This window comes from Enoplosus armatus, chromosome 5, assembly GCF_043641665.1.
Source record: "Enoplosus armatus isolate fEnoArm2 chromosome 5, fEnoArm2.hap1, whole genome shotgun sequence".
NCBI classification, from domain to species: Eukaryota; Metazoa; Chordata; class Actinopteri; order Centrarchiformes; family Enoplosidae; genus Enoplosus; species Enoplosus armatus.
The window spans coordinates 263,077-282,403 of NC_092184.1; the positions used below are offsets into that span (position 1 = coordinate 263,077).

The 19,327-nt window shown below is 40.2% G+C and overlaps 1 protein-coding gene and 1 pseudogene across 1 annotated transcript in view; both read left to right on the forward strand.

Moving 5' to 3' along the window:
- The window catches only part of LOC139284844 (unconventional myosin-XVIIIa-like), a 156,053-nt gene that overhangs the window by 21,607 nt on the left and 115,119 nt on the right, over positions 1 to 19,327 (forward strand). The window lies entirely within an intron of this gene.
- On the forward strand, positions 13,425 to 18,506 carry LOC139284954 (proteoglycan 4-like; annotated as a pseudogene).

The following is a 19,327-nucleotide window of genomic DNA, read 5'->3' on the forward strand; positions in this document are numbered from 1 at the left end:
TAAGATATGATGGTGCCTGACCAGTAAGAGCTTTGTAGGTGAGGAGAAGGATTTTAAACTCTATTCTAGATTTTACAGGGAGCCAGTGCAGAGAAGCTAATACAGGAGAAATATGATCTCTTTTCCTGGTTCCTGTCAGTACACGTGCTGCAGCATTCTGGATCAGCTGGAGAGTCCTCAGGGACTTATTGGGACAGCCTGATAATAAGGAATTGCAATAATCCAGCCTAGACGTGACAAATGCATGGACTAATTTTTCTGCATCTGTTTGAGACAGGATCTTCCTGATTTTTGCAATATTACGGAGGTGAAAAAAGGCAGTCCGTGAAGTTTGTTTTACGTGGGAGTTAAAGGACATGTCCTGATCAAAGACAACTCCGAGATTCCTCACGGTGGCGCTGGAGGCCAGGGCAATGCCATCTAGGGTAACAATATCCTTAGATATTGTATTTCTGAGGTGTTCAGGGCCAAGAACAATAACTTCTGTCTTGTCTGAGTTCAACATCAGATAATTACAGGTCATCCAGGTCTTTATGTCCTTAAGGCATGCTTGGAGGTTGGCTAACTGATGAGGTTCTTCTGGCTTGATCGATAAATATAGCTGGGTATCATCTGCATAGCAATGAAAATGTATGGAGTGTTTTCTAATAATATCCCCTAAAGGAAGCATATATAAGGTGAATAGTATTGGTCCAAGCACAGAACCTTGTGGAACTCCATGACTGACTTTGGCGTACATGGAGGATTCATCGTTAACATGTACAAACTGAGATCGATCTGATAAATACGACTTAAACCAGCTTAGTGCGGTTCCTTTGATGCCAATTAAATGTTCCAGTCTCTGTAATAGGATATGATGGTCAATGGTGTCGAATGCAGCACTACAGAGACGAGGTGAGAACGATCCAGGAGGAACTGAAGGTAAAGATCAGGAAGGAGTGGAATGATTCCAAGATGGCGCCGCGGATGGCTGCCTCGGTCTGTTGGAGCGCATTGTTTTGCCTTGTTTTGTTTGTAAACAGTGTTTTTTGTTTTGGTTCACGGAGCTCTTTCACCAGAGAAGAGCTCATGAACATCAGGGGAACATCTCCAGTGGATTTGTTTCCCGAATTTCTCGCACCTTTAACTGTTTTATGGGACATTCTGGTCAAAGGTGCTCTCACCTTTGCAGCTCTGGACACTTTACTTTACTTTATTCTGGTCACTGCACTGTTTGTTATTTATTTATCTTATCTTATTTTTATTTTTATTCTTATTGTTATTTTAGCTTTTATATTCTACTTATTTGTTATCAAAACAATAGCACCTTCAGACCACAGCAAATTCCTTGTAATGTATGTTACTTGGCAATAAACAGTTTCTGATTCTGATTCTGATTCTGATTCTGATTCTAAGATCTAACAAAACAAGTATAGAGACAAGTCCTTTGTCTGATGCAGTGAGAAGGTCATTTGTAACTTTCACCAGTGCCGTCTCTGTGCTATGATGAGCTCTGAAACCTGACTGAAAGTCCTCAAGCAACCTATTGTCATGTAGAAAGTCACACAGCTGGTTGGCGACTGCTTTCTCAAGGATCTTGGAGAGAAAGGGGAGGTTAGATATAGGTCTATAGTTGGCTAAAACCTCTGGATCAAGTGTGGTCTTTTTAAGAAGAGGTTTAATTACAGCAACTTTAAAGGACTGTGGTACGTAGCCTGTTAATAAAGACAGATTGATCATGTCTAGTAAAGAAGTGCTGACTAAAGGTAAAACCTCTTTGAGCAGCCAGGTTGGGATGGGGTCTAAGAGACAAGTTGATGGCTTAGATGAAGAGATAGTTTTAGTAATTTGGTGAAGGTCAATGGGAGAAAAGCAATCTAAATATACATCAGGTTTTACAGCTATTTCTGAGATTCCTGTGTTTGAAGGTAAGATACCACCTGAGGACAGGAGGTGATCAATTCTGTCTCTAATAGTTAGAATTTTTTCATTAAAGAAGCTCATGAAGTCATTACTGCTGAGGGTTATAGGAATACATGGCTCAATAGAGCTGTGACTCTCTGTCAGCCTGGCTACAGTGCTGAAGAGAAACCTGGGGTTGTTCTTGTTCTCTTCTATTAATGTTGAGTAATAGGCTGCTCTGGCTTTACAGAGGGCCTTCCTATAAGTTCTAAGACTATCTTGCAAAATTAAACATGATTCCTCCAGTTTGGTGGAGCGCCATTTCCTTTCAAGTTCCTGCACTGTTTGCTTTAATTTGCGGGTTTGGGTGTTATACCATGGAGCTGACTTTTTTTGTTTTATTATCTTCTTTTTAAGAGGGGCAATAGAGTCAAGTGTCAGTCGCATTGAGCCTGTGGCACTGTCAGCAAGACCGTCTATTTGGGAGGGACAGAGGTTAGCATAGGAGAAATGTACAGGAATTTCAGAAAATCTTAGTATTTGGAATGTCCCCCTTCTGCTTTAATGACAGCATGCACTCTACCTGGCATGGACTCCACACGTTTGTGCAAAACCTGATAACCCATGTTATCCCAGCATGATTTTAGAATGTTCCAAAGGGCTTCTTGTGATGTCACAGAATGATTGGCTTTCTGAATCTTCAAGTGCCCCCATAAATGTTCGTTGGGGTTGAGGTCACGTGACTGGAGGAAAGTCCTTGACAGTCAGGACTCCTTTGTCCTCTTTGGTCTTCAAGTAGTTCTTTCAAAGCTTTGAGGTGTGCTTGGAGTCACTGTCCTGCTGTAGTATGAATCCCTCTCCACAAAGATGCAAACCAGAAGGTATAGCATGTCTCTGAAGAATGGAGTGGTGCTTCTCCTTGGTCATGGTTTAGTTGATTCGATGCAGGTGTCCAACTCTAGAGTAGGCAAAACACCCCCAAACTTGAATATTCCCACCACCATGTTTCACTGTTGGTTTGATACTCTGCAGTATCATTCTGTCTCCTGTTCGTCTCCTTACATACACCCTTCTGTTACTGCCATAAATCTCAAACTTGGAGACTTTTTCCAGTCATCCACAGTAAAATGCTGGTGTATTTCTTAGCCCACCCCAAGCGTTTGGCCTCCTTTCCCCTTCAGAGAAGTAGTTTAGTAACTGCTACTCGTCATCTGAGACCACTACAAGACAGCCTTCTTTTGACAGTACCTTTGTTGATTGGAGTCTTGCGTTCTTTATTTAGCAAATTCTGTATCTGTGATGAAGTTGCTTTTCTATCTCTCTGTGAACTAAACTTGACGTATTGATCTTCTGATGTGTGGTCACTTTTGGTCTGCCTGATCGTGCTTTGGATACAACTGATCCCGTTTCTGCAAGGCGTTTTAGAGTTCCATGAACAGCACCCTTAGAAACCTTTAGTCTAGCCATGATTTGACACTAAGAAAGCCCCTCTCTGCTCAGAATAACAGTTTGACTTCTGACACTTTCACATAGTTTGGATGCCATGTTTCTCACCATCACAATGCTTCTTAGTAAGCAATAATCTGCTGGAAACTTGAGGCACAGCCATATTTATAACAGGTGAACACTGGCCGCAGGCTGAGTTAACTGAATGAGCCTCCGATTAGTAGATCAAATCCACCTGAGTGTCATCTGAATGCTTCGATGGAAGGGATACAACTGAAAGAAATCTGACCTTTTGTACATAGGAGTTAAATTGGTCAATGCTACAAATTTGCTTAAATTATATTGCTGATCTAAAAATAGTGCACAATCAAAATATTTCTTCGTTTTACATGTCATAACTTATATTGAATATTAATATTTTAGATTTTCAATGTGGTCTCAGACTTTTGGACTCCGCTGTATATGTAAATAACCCACACATACCCCAGTATTCCATCTTTTGAATGTTACACAGCTGTTTAATCTGGATGCAAACAAGTATTCAACAGAACATGTGCAGTATGTTCTTGTATCGTGTTACAATTATAGCATATTTTTATTTTGAGATTTGCTTTGTCCCTCCTTAGGACATTTTTTGCCATATTAGTAGTGGGACTCTAGGGATGGCAATGACAGGTCGTCTGTATGTTGGTTGGATCACTTTGGTCCAGCCTGTAGACTTTTAGTCTGTAGTCTTGTTTTCTGGTTTGTTCTTGGACCACTGGCAGATCTGTACATACCTCATCTAAAACTGCCATCTAGAATTTAAACCAATAAAATAACTTCATGGTCAAAACTGCTGATATTTGCCTAAAGAAACTGCAAGATGTTAGTAATCGGTTAGATTAGATTATCGGTGGTTGGACACATCTCTGATGTGATGTTGAATGATATCATGAACAGGATTGAATGACACCTGAAAAGTACTGTAACTAATATCAGTCTCATTTAAGCAAGTGATTACCACTAAAATAAAGGAAGATGAGTAACCAACACCAGAAGGACACTGAATCTGAATCCATTATGGAGTACAGAAGCTGCACTCTGATGGCTACTGACACACATTGTCCCTAACCATCAATACAGTCAATGGAACCACACAGAATTTCATCCACTCTCACTGAGGGTTTTAGTCAATGACCAATCTCGCTGCCTCAGTTTGGTCTTGGAAGCCGTCACTGGCCTGTACGCTGTAGCCTCGACACCTTGCCCTTTGACCCCGCATATGAAATCAGAGGAGCTGGATTCTTAGGAGTTATGTAAAAAGCATTGTCCATTTTTTGTCCTGCCCACGCACACAACAGAGATTACTGCAGCCAGACAGACAGAGGAAACAAGATGTGTCAGCGAAGCTGTTTTGTCTGTTTATCATGTCGTGAGATGTCAGTATTTCTTTGATTTTTCTAAATTCAACTTGGAAAAGTCCTTCAACACTGGGCCTGGTAACAGCTATACCGGTTGCCTCTATGAAGGCTCATTTATTGAATCACTTTACATAGGAATTATTGTCTAAACTAAATAGTCATGTAATTTGTGGACATAAAGTGTACTTCAAATAATACTGCAAATTGGTGTTAATTTTTGATCAACAACTGCTGGACTCAGTGACTGCATGTAACATTTCAACAGTCCTCATAGTGAGGTGTGAGCCTAACTCTGAAGTAAGTCGAGCTAACCAGTGAACTTAGATTTCTGTCTGAAGCTTGACTATTTTTCTTAGTGCGAGATGATGGACAAGATCTAATGCAGTGCATCTCGCGTATTCATGTTGTGAATGGCTGCAAGCTGATATTGAGGAATGGAGAGGGGTGTGTGTGTATGTAATTTTGCAGTCATGGCATCCCAGTATTTGTGCTGATTTAAGTTTCCGAATAAGCTTAACCCAGTTTTATTTGTTAAGAGGAGCACATTGATGTCTGAATGACGAGGTTTAAGGACCAAAACACCCCAGAAACAAGGTGAAGGAGACAAAACAAACTGTGTGTGTGTGTGTTGTTTGTACACATAGGACTTTTGGCATTAACTCTTATCTATCCATTCATCCATCTATCCATCCATCCATCAATCACTGTCCAGCTCCAATCTGCACCTGCAGCTAATAACTGTGTTAAGTAAGTAAGTGTTGTTAAGTATCGGCAGTCAGTCCTGAAGGGACATGCATGTATTTCTGAATTTCTTTATTTTGCATTACAGGTAACAAACAAATTAAACATAAATGTAATTAGTAGACCTGGATTGAACATAATATATTAAGAATAGAAGCAAATATGACTAAATATCAACATGTGAATAATAATAGATAATATTCAACTGCAAAACTTTTCTAGATTCTGTGGAATCTAACGATTATACAAAACGATTGTGTTTAGCTCAAAGAATTGCGATCAGGCTATCATGTAATAATTGTGGCAGGCCTACTGGGTGCATAAGTGGAATGTCACAGGCTGTTGGGTAAAGGTACATTTCAATTCTGTTACTTTAATGCCTGTAGCTCTGTAGCCTGAAGGAGATGAACTATGTGCTGGAGCTCTTGAGGACAACAACTATTTTTCTGCAAACAGAGAATCTATTCCAGGCAAGATTTAAAAAATATGTGCTCATCTAAATAGTCAATAGTTGGAAAGTGTTATTATGTGTTCTTGAATAATTTGGAGACAAGGCTAGGGTATTTTCAAAACTGAAACCTGATAAAGAATAGTTTGTGGAAAGTCAAAGACTTACAAATTGCTGGGTTCCTCTCAGCTGACTTTACACCAGCCCTAGTACACACGGCACACTTCCTTGCCATTCATAGTACTTGTAGTCACTCTTAAATACAGTGTTACATCACTGCATTGCTCCCTCGCCCTTTTTCTTACCCCACCCTCTTCTTTAAACTACAGTCTAATTTCCCAAGACAGGCAGGCCTGTACACAACGCCCCCCCCCCCCCCCCCCACTGTCAGCTGGATTGAAGCTGACACTCAATTAACTTCATTGCAGAGTTTGTTTGCACTTAATCTATATAGCTTTGCCGTTCCCTCCCTAGAATATCTGTGGAGCTTTTCTTGGTCCTCTGGCTCCATCTTGTGGTCCAAAGGCAGAGGTGGTGGAAAAGAAACGGAACTGCAGCAGATCCGTAAGTGGTTGATATCTGCTGTGGATGGATAGTCGAATGTGTTTTTTGAAGGATTTAGTTTGCCTTAGCAGTGAAAGATTGAAAAAAAAAAACCTCACTGCCTTGCTTGTGGAAGAAAAACTCAAGTCAGTGTTGTATTATTAGACTGTATTCACTTGTTCAACCCTGTGTCATATATGTTATGTTCCTTTTTCATGTTTTGGGAAGAGGTGGACTTTTGGATGTACAAAGCATATGACACTGACTGCAGTATTTTGCTTTAAGCCAGCGTTGACTTTTTCAGTATTGAACACTGACCTATCCCGACTTTAACTGTAAGTACTTTTACCAATGCTTTAGGTGCTAGGAGTGTGCGGACATTGCAGGGAAAATTTCCAAGCTAAATTTTGCAAAGACATTGATATAATGTAAAACGGGAGTCTCAAACTTCCAGCAAGGAGACCAATTTACATTTAGGATTTATTGTGACATCTGGCCAGCAAATACAGTTTTTTATTTTTTTTCACATTTTTGTTGAATTTTCTACCAACACTATGAAATTGTTTCACATGTAACATTTAGCATGCTGCACCTACCTACAGAACCATACATGTATAGCACACATCTGACACCTGACACCAAATGTATTAGCCATTGCACATTATTTGTACATGACCACACTATCTTCTCTCTGTTGTAATGAGAAATTTGATACGTCTGTTGAGTAACAGTTTAAACTGTGATCAACTTTTTGGAAACACCGGACAAAAAGACACCAGGTGCAGCTATTACAGGTACCCTGTAATGAGCGACGTGTTAGCTCCTTGTCAGTTACTTTTCTGGAAAACAGACAGTTGGGAAGAATACAGTGTCAACATATTCTAACATGCTATTTAGAACACAGGCACATGTTTAATTGATTCTTGTGCTTTGACTGTAACGCGAGTGTGTTTTGAAAACCTTAGTTATTTGCTCATGAACCACAGCTCAATTACTTAAGTTGAGCAGGTACACAGAATGGAAATTATTTTATGCAGTTTATAGAAAGCCAGTATAAAAAAAACCCAGATAATACACTTCACACTTCCATTCACCTTTTTGTTCCATTCTCCATACATCCAACTTGTGGTGGCTTTGTAAATACATCTTGAAACCTTGAAGGCAGGGTTAGTCCTGCTGTGGTACCTGTTCATTGCGGCAAGAACATGTGTTATTTGATTTGAATGAGTGAAACTAATACTTTCAAGCCAGCTGGACAGAGCTTTTATGTGTAATACATCTCTGTTTACTAATGGGAGAATAAACTTGACTGAACTTCAGGTTTTCATTCAACTGATAAAACTAATAATTTTTCATTTTTAAGTATTTATGTTTTGAGAGGTAGCATCACAAGAAAGCCTGTGTATTATTTCTGGTAACACGTTACACTCTGCTTCTGCTTTTCTTTGTGCTGCCTTCCTTTAAATGCTCAGCCTTCTTCCTCTCTGCTGCACAGAACAGTTTCACACAGGAAGACAATGCAACTGACAACACACTTAAATCTACACATATAGAATGTTATAGTCCTGTGTATTGAAACAAATGGTAGGAAAGGCAGAGAGAGAGAACAGAGCTGATGAAACAGGGGAGAGAAGGTTCTCGTCGGATTTGAGGTTCAGACCGCTGACGCACTGGATGTGGGCTACCAGATGATGATTGGGCAAAACGTAAAGGTATGTTCACAGTAGATTGGATGTAGCAGATGTTGTGCAGATATTCTGGAAGTTCAAAGGTTGTTGTAACTCATATATTTTCAGTTGCACAATGAGCAGCAGCTGAAATCTCTCCTCACTACAAGTGTACTATAACCTCACGCTGTAATGTGTTGCATGTGTGAAAAGTTGAATTTTGCCTTTCTGTGGGCAACCATATCATATTCTGAATTGAATATTTTTCATGGGATTTTGGACTGTTTGTCGGGTAAAACAAGACATTTGAAAATGTCATCTTGTGATGTGGGAAATTGAGATGGTTGCTTTTTAGCCACAATAGCTGTGTGGATCTAGGGAAGGCATGTTGGTCGGTCAATTGGTCCAGATTGAAATGTCTCAACTACTATTGGATGGCTTGCCATGAAATTTGGTGCAAACATTCAGAATCAGAATCAGAAATACTTTATTGATCCCCGGGGGGAAATTGTACAGTACTGGTGCTCCCATTCAAGAGTAGAAAGTAGCAAAAATTTAGAACTAAAAGTATGTACAAAATATAAAAATAAGAAATAGAAAATAAAAAATATACACATTTACAATATTTAAGTGAAAAATAAAAGTAAAAAAAAATACAATATCAATGTATATATATATGTATATCTATATATGTATATATGTGTGTATATATACACTGCCCGTCCAAAAAAAAGTCGCACACTCTAATAGTTCGTTGGACCGCCTTTAGCTTTGAGTGCGGCACGCATTCGCCATGGCATTGCTTCGATAAGCTTCTGCAATGTCACAACATTTGTTTCCGTCCAGAGCTGCATTCATTTTCTGCCAAGATCTTGTATTGATGATGGGAGAGTCGGACCGCTGCGCAAAGTCTTCTCCAGCCCATCCCAAAGATTCTCAATGGGGCTGAGGTCTGGACTGTGTGAAAATGATATCTCATGCTCCCTGAACCACTCATTCACAATGTGAACCCGATGAATCCTGGCATTGTCATCTTGGAATATACCCGTGCCATCAGGGAAGAAAAACTCCATTGATGGAAAGACCTGGTCATTCAGTATATTCAGATAGTCAGCTGACCTCATTCTTTGGGCACATAACGTTGCTGAACCTAGACCTGACCAACTGCAGCAACTCCAGATCATAACAATGCCCCCACAGGCTTGTACGGTAGGCACTAGGCATGATGGGTGCATCACTTCATCCGCCTCTCTTCTTACCCTGATGCGCCCATCACTCTGGAACAGGGTAAATCTGGACTCATCAGACCACATGACCTTCTTCCATTGCTCCAGAGTCCAATGTTTATGCTCCCTAGCAAACTGAAGCCTTTCTTCCGATTAGCCTCACTAATCAGTGGTTTTCTTAGGGCTATACAGCTGTTAAGTCCCAATCCCTTGAGTTCCCTTCACATTGTGCGTGTGGAAATGCTCTTACTTTCACTATTAAACATAGCCGTGAGTTCTACTGTTGGTTTCTTACGATATGATTTCACTAAGCGTTTAAGTGATCTCCGATCACGATCATCCAAGAGTTTGTTCCAACCACATTTCTTCCTCGAAGATGATGGTTCACCACTATCCTTCCAGGTTTTAATAATGCGTTGGATGGTTCTTAACCCGATTTTAGTAGTTTCAGCAATCTCCTTAGTTGTTTTCTTTGCTTGATGCAGGCCAATAATTTGACCTTTCTGAAACAGATTAACATCCTTTCCACGACCACAGGATATGTCTTCCGACATGGTTGTTTAAGAAATGAGAAGCCATATGTAAACAAACACCAGTATCCCACAGCTGTTTCTGAAAAGCCCCTTACATACCCATTACAACAACTTCCAGCTCCTATATTGTAATATATGTATTGCTGACCTACAAGATAAGCAATTGTCCCCAGTATGTTCTCAATTACATTAACAGACCCTTAGCTGCATTTGCTTACACATAGACACACAAACAGAAGCACATGTGGACACACAGAAGCAGCTGAGATGACAACAACTGCAGCAGCATGTCTGGTTGAACAGTATGGTTGCTGATTGGACTGGGGGGAGTTAATGGCCGGAGAAAAGAAGCTCCTATTTTTACCACCACTCAACCCCCTCATATCACAACAGCTGTCCCCACATCTCTTGTCTGTCCACTGTCAGGAATAGCCAGCCTATCAGAGCGCTGCCACTCTCCTCAGCTCTGCTGTTTTACTCTCCACTCTGTGTGTGTCTAGCCACTTGCTCAGATCTCCTCGACTTTGGCCAGTTTTTGATTTGATCGGTGACTTGTGGGGACTATTTGGATATAGGAGTTGTGGAATTACTTCACTCCAACAGGTAGAACAATTTGTGCCAACTTTTTATGAGGAGTTGGATCTTTAGTGGAAAATCAAGTCAAGCGTGGGGCCTAGAGGCTCTACAGCCAGTGGCACTATTTTTAGACTAATGCTAGCTGAGGGGGGCAGCTTGAGTAGCATTTTACAATAGCAGTTTTTGTGCCATTTTCATATTTCATATTTAAGATGAGTTACTAGCTGAGGAAGTTTTTCATTGTATGTATGTGGGGCTGCTCAATTATGGCAAAAGCCATAATCCCGATTATTTGGAATTTGGAAACCAGGGCTTTCCACAAGGATATTGAGTAGCCAGCCAGTAGGAAAAAGTAGCCAGCTAGGAGGACCTGGGGGCAATGTAACATTTTGGGCTTTGTTTTCTTTCATGGACTTAATCTGAATTGTATCATGATGATTGTATCTTTTTATCACCACTCTACAAATTTCTGTTGTTGAAATGTGTGATGAGGAGAATGAATATCGCGTGGGTTGCAAGTTTTTCTTAGTTTTGGTCATCATTCCTATGAGTTAGACCATTTTGGGTGCAATGTTAGGAGACTCACTTAGGTATGTTTGAGTCATATTCAAAGGTAGTTCTCGGGATTTGGTCAGTAAATTAGAATGAAATGCGGTCTAATTTGTTTTATAAAGTACAGACTCACATGAGGTCCACAGGTAATACCATTCCAGAGCAAAAAGGAATTCATTGCACATGATGGCAAGAAAGGGGGATCTGGGTTTTGTGTTTAAATAACAACTGCTTCCAATACGAATTGTATACCCAGGCCACATTCTAGCAATCTGCAAAGAGTTTTCCAAGGCTTTTAGACATTGTGTACTGAAGTCCAAGTTAACCCTCATACAGCATCTAATCTTTTTGTGGATATTACAAATTGGGCCCCTGGCTGCTCTATAAATAGTGAATAGAACACACAGGGTGTTATTCAGGTAATAGGAATAAAATTGTAATCAATTTGAGATATTATGAATTATTTTAAATTCAAGTGCTTCTCTTAGTGTGGTAGCTTGAGTGAACGTGAGTCTATCATCTATTGTCTGGAGAGACACTTCAGACATGCCTTTGGAGTGTTATAAGTGGTTTTTAGCTTTTGCAGTTTTTTGTGTTAAATATTGACTCAGCTGTCATATATACTGTTTATGTGGTTGGCTTGATCTTTATTGTGATGTGATGTGATTAATGAATCAGTGCTCTCACATCACACAGTAACTTCCCAAGTGTGTGACTGTGTATCATATATTCATATATTGTCACTGTGCTATAACAGTCTACAGCACATGTGTCAAACTCTGGACTGTGACACAATTATTTCCGGCCGGCAAGATGATTTGGATTTTCTATTAATAGCCAGTAGGCTACTGGCCCGTTTCCATATTGTCTACAATGTGCTGCACTACAATCCCCAGCAACATTCTGCATTCTAAAGCAATCCGGTCTCTTGCTGAAAACGAGTGTGCTGTGTTATGTATTACTTCAGCACCCTCCTATGCTGGTTTTATTTGCCTTGTTCTGAGGGAGTAATTTGGCCCACAGCCAGACAGTACCACTGTATAATTCAAAAATAAAGCTGTCAGTGTGCTAATTCAGTGACCACTGATAAAACCCAATAACCCCGAGCCAGACTTGGACACTGTCCCATACCCAGCAAAAGTTGTTCTGGAGGTTGTTGATGCTTATCTTATCAAGCCAAAGACCTCCAAAATTTTGGAGACCTACCAAAATCACAGCTATGTTCTGTTTTGTGTACAAATTTACAAGGCAGAGACCCTTGAATTAACCCTCGGACTTACAGTGTAAACTTCAGGCAGGACCTTAAATTAACTTTTTCAGAACTCTACTAGACCTGTCCTGAAACAGTGCGACTACTGTCCCAAAAATGACATCCCATTTTAGAGGGCTATGGTGGTAAATTTATTATTCTACTAAAAGTGAGGTAAAAACTGAGATAGGAAATGGCTGATCACATCACAAATTAAATAAATTACAAATGTAATTAAAATTTTTATTTAATTTAAATACAGTACATACTCATGTGAAAGCAATTTACAGTGATAGTTTACGCAAATTATTGCTTTTGAACATCTCTCACAAAAGTGAGTTTAAGTCTTTACTTTGTTTCTAGATTGAGAAGTGGTCAGCTTGAATTTGTGTTGCTCACAATGTAAATCAAATAGGAGTGGGCAATATGGATGAAATCCCTGGCATATGCAAAATCTGCGACAGTAGAAACTTTACATAGTCTTACGGTATATATCGTCATATCACCTACCCAAAGCTCAAATAGTAACGTGATTTCATGGTAGCAAAAAGGTAGGCGAAAAAAGCCCAGTAGAAGTTTGATGCAAGTTTACCATAATGTATTGATGAAGATAAAGAGAAATGATTGAAAAGTAACTGTTTGATGTGTCTGGGCAGACAGAAAGATGAAATACAAATTTTTTTTTTCAGGGGAAGATGGTCTGGTATCCTGGCCACAAGTATGCATCTGAGGGCATTTGGCATTTTGTTCTTACTTTTTAAAAGATACCAGGGTCAAGATTAGCTCACTAGCATGCTTGTATTTTTTTCTCCATTCCATTCAGAAGGGTTTCCAAGAGCATTGTGCACTATAAGGTTTTAGTGGGATGATAATCTTTGATTCCTTTCATGGCTTATATTACACGGCTTTGTAATTTCTGTTTTAATTATCTAAACCGGCTCTAATCTCCGTTCATCCTCTACTTCACCTAGACCCTTTTGCTTTGCCATCAAGATGTGGCTCTGCCTACATTGAAAATGTTATGATCCTCATTACTGTTCAACTCTCTCTGTGTATTCTCACCATTCTTCCTGTCCTAGCTCCCCTCCACCACATCCTCCTCCTCCTCCTCCTGCTCTCACCCTCATTCATCACAGCCCATGACAGCAGATCAGCCAATATGGCATTCTCATCTCGCTTTTCCTTCTGGGAGAAAAAGGGAAGTCTCATTTAGACATTTCATAAAGCACTCTTACTGCATGGTGTTACTGTGTTTTACACTTTGTATTAACGTGTGTGTGCCTGTATCACACTAAAAATTTGATGGCTTTCACTGATGTATAAGCATATGTTATAGTAGTATTTGCTGTGACTTCGTACCATCTATCCCATGAGCTGGACACTTAACCATAGCACTTACAATACAGTGAGTGATCAGTTTTTATTTCTTGAAAAAGTAGGGCCGAATGTTTGTATCTAAAGAAAGAGATGCTGCAGTGCAATCATTTCTATGCAAAAGATGACTCTCTCATTTAGCATGTTTTGAGGTTTGCATGGTGTGTAAACAGCTTCATGTAGTGTGAAGTTTTGATGTATTTTTCATTTTTGTATCAACAAATTTAGATCAAAGACGAGAACAAGCCAGGCAGCTTAAGTGTAAGTAAATATTGTCATTTATTAGATTTTTCTCTTGGATACATATATTTCATGTTGGCACCGTCTCGTGTCTGCCAAGGAGCAATCCAGGTCTTGTGATCTGGGTTTTCTTTGTAGAGATCAAGCATATATATTTTTTAGATAGAACTCGACTATCTATTAGTGTTGCACACATCATTCATTTAGATCAGACTTGGCGAAATATTGGGCCTTGTGCAAAAAAAAGTTTCATATTCATGTACTAAGAGTCTCACTTTTTTTCTGTGAGGTTTGCTTGTACTAGTGTTCAGATTCAGAAAAAAAACATGATGAATGTCACTGGTGCACAAGTCGGTGCATGTTGATGAGATTTCATTCACAAAAATGTTCTCCAAGAGATAAATGAAGAACTTCACCCTGCAGACAAAAACATAACAAATTTAGCAGTGTCAGTAGTGGTATTAGTATGGTGGTATTTAATATGTGTCAATGCAGCAAGTTATCTTAAATCACTCTTACATGTCACCTAAGAGTAAAGCTGTTCATACCAGTGGTTCTTGCATGAGGCTTCTTCAAAGAGCCAATGAGGAATGTAGTAAGCAGCTGGCTGTTTAAACCTCCTTTGCACATTTTTTTTAGTTCTGATTAAAAGTTGTCTTTTGTTGTCTGGATTTGTGGAAATGTTATGTGATCAGCATACCCATAAAGGTATCAAATATAGTCAAATGGATGAAGAGGGAATTCGTCTCATTTTATGGATAAGGCTGAACACTGAATATTTTGTAAACAAAGTTTAGTATCTAATATTGCCAAGTTAACTGGCCTGTCTGTTGGTGTTAGGTTTAGTCTTAAACTCTTATCCCTCACAAGTCTTAAATAATTTTGGAAACTATGACTGCAGACACATTCAGCTCAGCCTAACATACCAATGTTTTGATTTTTGTTAGCATAAAGACATGATGCTGGGATTTTCCTTAATTATTCACGTCCTTATACCTCCTCTCTTTCCTCTCCATGAGTAGTCAGACAGTGATGGGCTGCCCAACCGGACAAAGTCAGTGCCAGCTCTAGACCCTGGCAGGAGTTTATTCCGGGCAAAAAGTCCCCCATCAGTTTCCCCTATGGAGTCGGTAGCCCGGGTCAGGAGTCCCTCCCCACCTAAAGTCAGGACACCTGTTAAAGTACCAGAGCGCTTCAAAAGCCCTGAGCCACCATCAAAGATGGCAGAGCAATTTAGGAGTCCTGAACCACCACAAGCTGCTCTGAGCCTAGAGCCAGTTATGAACTGTGAGCAAGAGCAAAATGGCATAATTGGCAAAAGCGTGGTTAATGGTACTGCCAACGGTAATATCAAACTTCCAGGCATGAGTATCAGCCAGGTGGATACTACAGATGACCAGGGTCTGCCACGTAAGAAAGTAGTAAAGGTGGTTCGTCGTGTTATCAGGAAGGTCCTGCCCACAGAAGAGGACGAGGCCACTGTGCCAACACAACCATCAGACAAAGCTGCTGAAGTAGCCAAGCCTGCTGCTGAGCCAGTTAAAGCAGTTCCAGCACCCACACCAGCCTCAGTGTCAAAGGCCCACAAGATGTCAGGGTTCTCTTTTAAACATGATGTCATTAAAACAGAAGACAAAGATGACCTTTCGCGAGGATTGACAAACCTCGTCATCAGAGGCAGGACAAGGGAGCCCCACCCACGAAAATGCAAGGATGAACGGTCAGAAAAAATTGAGTTAGAGAAGAAAAATGGGAAGAAAGAGGAAAAAGTTGAGCCGGAGGAGACAGAAGAGGAAAAGAAAGAGAATATATCCACCCTAAAGCCACAGGAGGTCAATCACAGACCTTCAAGCTCTGGTTCAGTTATACATGAAGTAAAATCTCCTGTGATGGCTCTAAACCCAACCAGCATGACTTCTGAGCGCTTAGCTCCAACTTCTTCCAAATCGACTCATTCCAGACCTTCATTTCTCCCACCGGTTGTTGGCTTTATCCCTGCACCCAAACCAACTGCTGCAACAAAACCCACCCTTACAAATCCTCCTTCTACCACCCCAGTGACCCAAAAATCTTCCTCCCTCTCTCCTCCATCACGTTTCATCCCGGCTCCTAAACCCTCTCCACTTGCAATTCCTGTGAGCCCTGATCCTCCCCGTCCCAATACTGGTCCACTGTCTCCCTCTCCTGGAGTTACTCCCATTCAACAACCTCCTGTCAGTCAACAAGAGGTACAGTGTCCACACTTTGCATTTCTGGTCAACATTTGGGACATTGGTGTGTGGATAATGCATGGCCATTTAAAATGCATGTTTGAATTAAGGACTATACTATATTTCTTACTATGTAAGTCAGGTTTTCTAATGCTAGACCTCTTTAATCCATTGAGTGGAATTAGGTCTCTGAATATTCTTCCATTTTAAAGCTACAGACAGAAATTAATTTGCGTGTCTTAACCTTTACTGGAAAATCTTCAGGGTATATATGTGATAAACATATTTTCCCCAAAGACTGTGAAACATGAAAGTTTAGTAGTGTCATTTAATACGTCTAGGACGCTTATTGTTCTATATAAAGCAGGTGGTGGAATTGACTGAAAAATATATGAAAACGTTGGCAGGATTGACATCTTGGTAATATTGATGCTTTCCATCATAGAAATAGGCATTGAGACAATGCGACGACAATGACGACGACTGATAGATTGCCATGGCCATGACAAACATAATAATAATAATTCTTGACCGACAATTCCATGACAATTGTAGAGTAATGGCCAGTATGCTGATAGCATTTTTGTGCCCAAGGGGATAAATCCTTTAGAATCACCTCATGGCTTTTCTTTTATTACTACCCTTAGTATAAACTACATAAAAGATAAAAGTGCCTTGCTCCTGGGTACCTCAGCAGTAGTTGTTGAAGGAGTAGAAAGTACTTGTTTACTTAAATTCAATTCAATTCAGTTTTATTTATATAGCGCCAAATCACAACAAAAATTGTCTGTTGACACTTTACAAATAGAACAGGTCTTGACCATACTCTTTATAATATAACAGACACTCAACAGTTCCTGACCACAATTCCTGACACCCATTCTGGTAACCAAAACAGTCTCAAACCCTTAATTTCCTCCTCAACTTGCTCATTTCCTCACAAACTTGGTTTTTCTGTCAAAATAGCGAGTTGTATAGTTGTTCGAGACTACAGAGGCTTTTGTGGTTTTGCTGAATATAGGAGCTTTCTCTTTTTGACGCATGAGATCTCACATAGCAGAATGTAGCTCATGAGACTTTTTTACGAAGGCAAAAAGAGCCCCAACAAAGACTGTGCCAAACAAGGGACTTAAGGAGCCTATTGTGTCTAGTCTTGAATTGGAGACCCATGTAGAGCAAATTACTGCAGTGCTGAATCCTGAGAGAGGAAATCAAAGCAAAACCCGTGAACAGGCACGGGTCTTCATTTAAGCACATACTGCCTCTGACCAGTGAAGTCATTTTAAGAATCCCCTGCTAGATTCTCAGAAACTTAACATTTATTGTGGGATGGAGGGATGTAGTAGATTGGAAATCCACAACCTCTACAGTGTACTTGCATGAGTTGCATTAGGATCTGGGTTTTGCCCCACTGGCTGAAGGGCCGAAGATTGGCAATATCTGTCCATTTTTTACATTTTTTTTCTATTGCTTTAACTCTAATTTTTGCTGGCTCACTGTATTTATTCACTTCCTTGGCTTAGTGTCTTGTGTCTTGCACGTTTTTCTCTTAACCAGACAGTTGTATTATTGTGCTTGTTGGATTCATTAATTTTCTGTTTTGCATACTGTTTGAGACACCTTTGAACATTTACTCATTATTTAGGAGGACTACTAACATGATCTTTTCAAATCAGATTCCACAATAATTGAAACTGCTATTTTAATGTTGATGACAGAAGTGTGTGTACAGAGTCCGGAAACATAAGTCAAGACAGATGTGGCCTTTGATTTGGAAGAGTAATAAATCACATATCCATGTTTTGTAACTTTTTGTTTGCATGTAGTCAAGGGCTTTGCTTCATCTTTATCAGTAAGCTCAGTGTCTTTATGTTGCTGCTTTGACCTGTAGGAGGCACCGCTCAGTCCCACCGAGGAGGCTCAGAGACGCCTGATGAGGATCTTCAGTGCCCCTGTAAATCATCCTGCTGTCCAACTGCATATTATTGATGTCTTGTCTTTGTGCCCCCCCATTTGAAACTTTCAAACTGAGATTTAAAGGGATAGTTACCACTAGGGATGTCAACGGTTAACCGTGTTTTTGATCGGTTATGCATGTCGGTCAATATGTTAATTTGCATACACACGCCGCTAACAGCCTGAAGTTAAAAATTAAGTGCGCTAAACGAAGCTTGGTGTGGGACCATTTCCTCCAGAAAGGTAACAAAGTCAAATGTAATTTGTGTGATGCTACTCTTCAGTTTAGTAGTACTAGCACTATACTGGACCACATTAAGAACAAGTACCTGGCTGCCATGTCCGAGGATGGCTTGCAGTCAAAGATCACGTTGCGGCTAGCCGGTGGGGGGGGGGTGTACGCCTGTCCAAAGCCTTCACCCAGTTGGTGTGGCAAGCGATTGAGACCTAGACACTACTGATCAGTGTGCTAGATGGTGAGGGATTCAAAGATCTAATTTGGTACCTCGAGCCCGAGTACGTTATGCCATCGAGAGCTACTGTAACGAAACACATTGAACACTTTGACAAGAAGAATGATGAGCTAAAAGTCAAGCTAGCCAGGGCAGACAATCTTAAGTTAGCTCTGAACCACCGACAGCTGGACAGCTCTCACAAACGAAAGCTACATGACACTTACCTTTATTGTTGGCCTGCGTCCATGATAATGTCAAAACCACTGTGGCAGCTAACTCCCCAGCTCGCAGGCCCTGGGGCTCTGAGTCATGTTATGCGCACACACTCGACCATCAATGACAGCGTCAATGTTTATGTGTGTCTCGTGATTGTTGCTGGAAATGTCTTTAATATTGCGCATCTATTGATTCCAAGTCCAAGCCAATACTTATATTTATCTAAGTGTTGATTAAATATATACCTGACTTATCTGACTTATTGAAATAACTACTTATCTGACACACCCCTATTTTTACAAGTAAATGGATACAAATGCTAAAGGTCCTGATCCAAAACTATGTTGAGATATATAACTAAATTTATAAGCTTAAAATATTAATGCAATGGTCTGTGCTGGCTAAAAATGAGAATATGCTACCTGAAGGTTTTGTACATTGCTCTCTGCCTATGAGAAAGAGAGGACAGATAACCGCTTCTTTAGGGTAGTAGTTTTCTGAATTTTGTTAACCTGGACGTTAGAAATTATAGTCATGGCATCGCTGCGCCCACATTTTTTTTCCTCTCACAGTGCTGCCACACTAGCAGGCTGAGGCAGTCAGGACAACAG